We start from the raw sequence: 7,500 nt of genomic DNA, 5'->3' as shown, positions 1-7,500 counted from the left end.
TAGGAAGGTTGGGTGGGTGGGTGGTTGTGTGGGCGCCGTGGTCTGAGGGCACATCCTGTGGGATGTGGGAGGCGGGGGAAGGAGAGCGCCCTTGGTGCGTGTGTCTAGGCGATGCATTGCGGAAGGATGGGCGGGTGGGGCCGGGCGTGTGGGTTCCCGACTTATCGGTGAACCATTTGCTACTGCGGGGCCAAAGCAAAAGGGAAAGCATAAGGGCGCAGGCTGCCCTCTGCGGGACAGGTCCGGCCCTGACGCCGGTTTACGATTTCTCCGGTAAAGCACCTGTCGGGTGGCGACCGGAGGGTCTTTGCAGGGCCTGGATCTCCGAGCCCGTGGGACAGGCGGGAAAGGGTGGCGGCAGCCGGTTGAAGTCCCGACCCTGGGCAGCCTCCCGGTCCTACCTCCATAACTTCGGCGAGGAGGGTCCGATCCCCGCGCGGTCGACGGCAGGCGGTAGGGCTCGGAGGGGCGCGGCCTGGTCCGCGAGTGCCCCGGCGCCGCCCCTCTGCCCGTCCGAGGGACAGTAGGAAATGGCCATACCGCTTTCCGGCCGATTGCCGCCGGACGTCCGGCCGCATTCGCTCGGTCTGCGCGGCCGGCGGTAGCCGGGGGCGAGGGGCATCGGGCGGTGGCGGAACCAGGCCGGCCCGACCGCTGGGGGCCGCCCGGGCGACGTTTGAATCTGTCGGGTCGGACCGCCGAATCCCGCGGGATTTCGGGATCGAATCTGCGGGTGGAATCGGCACCTCGTCCCGCTGTCCGGTTCCCCCCGGTCGACTGCAACGGGTTTCCGAGGCCCGTCGGTCAGGCGCGGTTCGCTCCGCAATCCGCCGGCCGATCGGCACCGGGCGGGGCTCTACGGAAAGAGGGGACCCTCCCGCGTCGAGTGCCGGCGCACCGACCCCGCAGGCTGACCGGGAAGGTGAAGACTCACCCCGCTGAATGCCCGGCCCCGGGTACCCTCCGGCTCCGGGGCCATAACTTCGGGGAGGGAGGTCCGATCCCCGCGCGGTCGACGGCAGGCGGTAGGGCTCGGAGGGGCGCGGCCTGGTCCGCGAGTGCCCCGGCGCCGCCCCTCTGCCCGTCCGAGGGACAGTAGGAAATGGCCATACCGCTTTCCGGCCGATTGCCGCCGGACGTCCGGCCGCATTCGCTCGGTCTGCGCGGCCGGCGGTAGCCGGGGGCGAGGGGCATCGGGCGGTGGCGGAACCAGGCCGGCCCGACCGCTGGGGGCCGCCCGGGCGACGTTTGAATCTGTCGGGTCGGACCGCCGAATCCCGCGGGATTTCGGGATCGAATCTGCGGGTGGAATCGGCACCTCGTCCCGCTGTCCGGTTCCCCCCCGTCGACTGCAACGGGTTTCCGAGGCCCGTCGGTCAGGCGCGGTTCGCTCCGCAATCCGCCGGCCGATCGGCACCGGGCGGGGCTCTACGGAAAGAGGGGACCCTCCGGCGTCGAGTGCCGGCGCACCGACCCCGCAGGCTGACCGGGAAGGTGAAGACTCACCCCGCTGAATGCCCGGCCCCGGGCACCCTCCGGCGCCGGGGCCATAACTTCGGGGAGGGAGGTCCGAGCTCCGCGCGGTCGACGGCAGGTGAAAGGGGCCGGTGCGCCGCGGAAGGCGACAGCAGTCCCGTCAGGCTGCACCTCTGCTCGGGCGAACGGCGTCAGGAAAAGGGGAGAGCACTTCCCCACCGATAGCTCCGGAACGCCCGGACCCATTGGCCCGCGGCACCGGTGGCTGCTAGAGGGCCTCCGGCGCCGTCAGCCGGGGTACGTCCCAGGCCGGCCGGACGGCGGGCAGCCGGAGGCAACGGCCTGGAACGGAGCCAGACTTGAGTCGTTCCGTGCCGTGGGCAAAAAGGCAGGGCTGCGGGTCAGCGCAGTTTGGCAAACCTAGCCGCAAGTGCGGGAAGGGCGGAGGAGCACACGGACGCCGCCTTCCCAAACTGAGCCCAAAGTGCCCAGGCATGCCCCCTTGATCTCGCCTAATCAGTGAGCCCAAAATAATTTCAGAGTGTGGAAACCTTATCCAAAAAGGTCGAAAAGAACGGCCAGAGATCAAGTCCGAAAGGGGAAATCAGTAACAAGCAAGCAGAGTAATCATTAACCAAAAAGCGCAAAATTATGTTAAAAGTGTGAAATCATTAACCAAAAACTCGAAAATAATGTCCAGAGACCAAGTCCGAAAGGGCAAATGGTTAACCAGTAAGCAGAGTAATCATTAACCAAAAATCGCAAAAGTAAGTAAAAAGTATGAAATCATTAACCAAAAATCGCAAAAGTAAGTAAAAAGTGTGAAATCATTAACCAAAAACTCGAAAATAATGTGCAGAGACTAAGTCCGAAAGGGCAAATGGTTAACCAGTAAGCAGAGTCATCATTAACCAAAAATCGCAAAAGTAAGTAAAAAGTGTGAAATCATTAACCAAAAATCGCAAAAGTAAGTAAAAAGTGTGAAATCATTAACCAAAAACTCGAAAATAATCTCCAGAGACTAAGTCCGAAAGGGCAAATGGTTAACCAGTAAGCAGAGTAATCATTAACCAAAAATCGCAAAAGTAAGTAAAAAGTGTGAAATCATTAACCAAAAATCGCAAAAGTAAGTAAAAAGTGTGAAATCATTAACCAAAAACTCGAAAATAATGTCCAGAGACTAAGTCCAAAAGGGCAAATGGTTAACCAGTAAGCAGAGTAATCATTAACCAAAAAGCGCAAAAATATGTTAAAAGTGTGAAATCATTAACCAAAAACTCGAAAATAATGTGCAGAGACTAAGTCCGAAAGGGCAAATGGTTAACCAGTAAGCAGAGTAATCATTAACCAAAAATCGCAAAAGTAAGTAAAAAGTGTGAAATCATTAACCAAAAACTCGAAAATAATCTCCAGAGACTAAGTCCGAAAGGGCAAATGGTTAACCAGTAAGCAGAGTAATCATTAACCAAAAATCGCAAAAGTAAGTAAAAAGTGTGAAATCATTAACCAAAAACTCGAAAATAATGTCCAGAGACCAAGTCCGAAAGGGCAAATGGTTAACCAGTAAGCAGAGTAATCATTAACCAAAAATCGCAAAAGTAAGTAAAAAGTGTGAAATCATTAACCAAAAATCGCAAAAGTAAGTAAAAAGTGTGAAATCATTAACCAAAAACTCGAAAATAATCTCCAGAGACTAAGTCCGAAAGGGCAAATGGTTAACCAGTAAGCAGAGTAATCATTAACCAAAAATCGCAAAAGTAAGTAAAAAGTGTGAAATCATTAACCAAAAATCGCAAAAGTAAGTAAAAAGTGTGAAATCATTAACCAAAAAGTCGAAAATAATCTCCAGAGACTAAGTCCAAAAGGGCAAATGGTTAACCAGTAAGCAGAGTAATCATTAACCAAAAATCGCAAAAGTAAGTAAAAAGTGTGAAATCATTAACCAAAAACTCGAAAATAATCTCCAGAGACTAAGTCCGAAAGGGCAAATGGTTAACCAGTAAGCAGAGTAATCATTAACCAAAAGGCGCAAAAGTAAGTAAAAAGTATGAAATCAGTAACCAAAAAGCGCAAAAATATGTTAAAAGTGTGAAATCATTAACCAAAAAGTCGAAAATAATCTCCAGAGACTAAGTCCGAAAGGGCAAATGGTTAACCAGTAAGCAGAGTAATCATTAACCAAAAATCGCAAAAATATGTTAAAAGTGTGAAATCATTAACCAAAAACTCGAAAATAATGTGCAGAGACTAAGTCCGAAAGGGCAAATGGTTAACCAGTAAGCAGAGTAATCATTAACCAAAAAGGGCAAAAGTAAGTAAAAAGTATGAAATCATTAACCAAAAAGCACAAAATTAAGTTAAAAGTGTGAAATCATTAACCAAAAAGTCGAAAATAATGTCCAGAGACCAAGTCCGAAAGGGCAAATGGTTAACCAGTAAGCAGAGTAATCATGAACCAAAAATCGCAAAAGTAAGTAAAAAGTATGAAATCATTAACCAAAAAGGGCAAAAGTAAGTAAAAAGTATGAAATCATTAACCAAAAATCGCAAAAGTAAGTAAAAAGTATGAAATCATTAACCAAAAATCGCAAAAGTAAGTAAAAAGTATGAAATCATTAACCAAAAAGCACAAAATTAAGTTAAAAGTGTGAAATCATTAACCAAAATGTCGAAAACAATGTCCAGAGACTAAGTCCGAAAGGGCAAATGGTTAACCAGTAAGCAGAGTAATCATTAACCAAAAATCGCAAAAGTAAGTAAAAAGTGTGAAATCATTAACCAAAAACCCGAAAATAATGTCCAGAGACTAAGTCCGAAAGGGCAAATGGTTAACCAGTAAGCAGAGTAATCATTAACCAAAAATCGCAAAAGTAAGTAAAAAGTGTGAAATCATTAACCAAAAACTCGAAAATAATGTCCAGAGACTAAGTCCGAAAGGGCAAATGGTTAACCAGTAAGCAGAGTAATCATTAACCAAAAGGCGCAAAAGTAAGTAAAAAGTATGAAATCAGTAACCAAAAAGCGCAAAAATATGTTAAAAGTGTGAAATCATTAACCAAAAACTCGAAAATAATGTGCAGAGACTAAGTCCGAAAGGGCAAATAATTAACCAGTAAGCAGAGTAATCATTAACCAAAAAGCGCAAAAATATGTTAAAAGTGTGAAATCATTAACCAAAAACTCGAAAATAATGTCCAGAGACTAAGTTCGAAAGGGCAAATGGTTAACCAGTAAGCAGAGTAATCATTAACCAAAAATCGCAAAAGTAAGTAAAAAGTGTGAAATCATTAACCAAAAAGCACAAAATTAAGTTAAAAGTGTGAAATCATTAACCAAAAAGTCGAAAATAATCTCCAGAGACTAAGTCCGAAAGGGCAAATGGTTAACCAGTAAGCAGAGTAATCATTAACCAAAAAGCGCAAAAATATGTTAAAAGTGTGAAATCATTAACCAAAAACTCGAAAATAATGTGCAGAGACTAAGTCCGAAAGGGCAAATAATTAACCAGTAAGCAGAGTAATCATTAACCAAAAAGCGCAAAAATATGTAAAAAGTGTGAAATCAGTAACCAAAAAGCGCAAAAGTAAGTAAAAAGTGTGAAATCATTAACCAAAAACTCGAAAATAATCTCCAGAGACTAAGTCCGAAAGGGCAAATGGTTAACCAGTAAGCAGAGTAATCATTAACCAAAAAGCGCAAAAATATGTTAAAAGTGTGAAATCATTAACCAAAAACTCGAAAATAATGTGCAGAGACTAAGTCCGAAAGGGCAAATAATTAACCAGTAAGCAGAGTAATCATTAACCAAAAAGCGCAAAAATATGTAAAAAGTGTGAAATCAGTAACCAAAAAGCGCAAAAGTAAGTAAAAAGTGTGAAATCATTAACCAAAAACTCGAAAATAATGTCCAGAGACTAAGTCCGAAAGGGCAAATGGTTAACCAGTAAGCAGAGTAATCATTAACCAAAAAGCGCAAAAATATGTTAAAAGTGTGAAATCATTAACCAAAAACTCGAAAATAATGTCCAGAGACTAAGTCCGAAAGGGCAAATGGTTAACCAGTAAGCAGAGTAATCATTAACCAAAAATCGCAAAAGTAAGTAAAAAGTGTGAAATCATTAACCAAAAAGCACAAAATTAAGTTAAAAGTGTGAAATCATTAACCAAAAAGTCGAAAATAATCTCCAGAGACTAAGTCCGAAAGGGCAAATGGTTAACCAGTAAGCAGAGTAATCATTAACCAAAAAGCGCAAAAATATGTTAAAAGTGTGAAATCATTAACCAAAAATCGCAAAAGTAAGTAAAAAGTGTGAAATCATTAACCAAAAAGTCGAAAATAATGTCCAGAGACTAAGTCCGAAAGGGCAAATGGTTAACCAGTAAGCAGAGTAATCATTAACCAAAAAGCGCAAAAATATGTTAAAAGTGTGAAATCATTAACCAAAAACTCGAAAATAATGTCCAGAGACTAAGTCCGAAAGGGCAAATGGTTAACCAGTAAGCAGAGTAATCATTAACCAAAAAGGGCAAAAGTAAGTAAAAAGTATGAAATCATTAACCAAAAAGTCGAAAATAATGCCCAGAGACTAAGTCCGAAAGGGCAAATGGTTAACCAGAAAATCCGTCGAATAATGTCCAGAGACTAAGTCCGAAAGGGCAAATGGTTAACCAGTGGAAGGGCGATCAAGCGGAAAAATTTGCCCCGGTTACCCGGGATGGAGTTCCAGAGGTCCGGCCAGAGTTGTCAAATTCGTCCCGCTGATCGGACGCTTGTCATTCGGGTGGCTGGGGGTTGGCGGGGTATCTGCACAGTAGTAGGAGGTGGCAAGTCGGGACTTGGACGTTTATTCCAAGAGTCCACCCGAGCCTCCAGGTCTGCAGAGACCGACCCTAGCTGCCGCCCAACCGACTTTTAAGCCTTTTTCGGATGGGGATTTTTTCCCATTTTCGTCCATTTTTCGGGTTTTCTGTCGGGCTTAATAGGCGGCAGCCTGACCCCCGGCCGAGGCGGGGGGCGCACTCTCCCTTGCGTAAGGGTCCGGATTTGCCCCGGAAAGTGCCCCCGACGGCCTCCCGACCCGGGTGCCTGCAGGGCGGGGGAAAGGGTAGTCCCAGCCGCAGGAAATCATTAACCAAAAGACTTAGCCGTCGGGGCAGAGGCTAAGACCCGGGCTGGTGAAATCATTAACCAAAAGGAATGCACCCTTTTCCGAAAGTGCAGGCCGAAATAAGGCGAGCCTTGGGCCGGGAAGGCCAAAACCCCCAACTCATGGAAGTGTATGGGGTCGGACTCGGCGACTTTCCCGGGCCCCGAGTTGACCTTTCCCCACGGGGGCGGTCAAGTTGCTCCCGCCAAGAGGGCACGTTGCATTTGCTGCCGCTCTAGTCCCCGGGCTAGTTAATCAGTTGCCGTCGGAAGTCCCGATGCCGAAATGAAAAATGGCCGTTGCGGCGATTTGGCGCCTCATTTTCGGAAGGACTACCGGCAGGCAACCCGCCGAATTGACACTTGCGATTCGGGTGGCTGGGGGTTGGCGGGGTACCCGGAGATTTTCGGGAACTCGATTTTCAGAACTTTTGCTGGCAGCGGTTGCACTTGCAAAGTGGCCGAAGAAGTGCTCCCTCAAGGAAGGACCTTCTTTTGAAATAAAAGACCTTCCGAAGAGTGCCTGGAAGTCATTTATGAGCATTTAAGGGTAAATCTGGCGGACTTTCCATGCTCTGTTGCCGGCTCTGAAATATCGCACAGTTGGGTCTAGGCCGGTAGACTGGCTGTGAAAACAGACAAAGTGTTTTGGCGAGCGAGAGAAAACAAGGCCTTGGAACAGATTGGGGGGTGCGGAGGCACACCACACCCACAGGAAAAGAATTAATGAAAAAAAAACCAAAGTCTATGACATGTCTGTTGGTACAGTGAGAAAAGCAAAGAAGGGAGGCTGCGATGGCAGAGCAAAGCCGACCTTCATACAGATATACATGTCAAAGAAAGAAACTATGCCCGCAAAAGACTTGGTGCGAAATAAC

The sequence above is a fragment of the Heterodontus francisci genome, unplaced genomic scaffold (assembly GCF_036365525.1).
Source record: "Heterodontus francisci isolate sHetFra1 unplaced genomic scaffold, sHetFra1.hap1 HAP1_SCAFFOLD_1080, whole genome shotgun sequence".
Classification (NCBI taxonomy): Eukaryota; Metazoa; Chordata; class Chondrichthyes; order Heterodontiformes; family Heterodontidae; genus Heterodontus; species Heterodontus francisci.
This window is presented reverse-complemented; position numbering follows the sequence as displayed.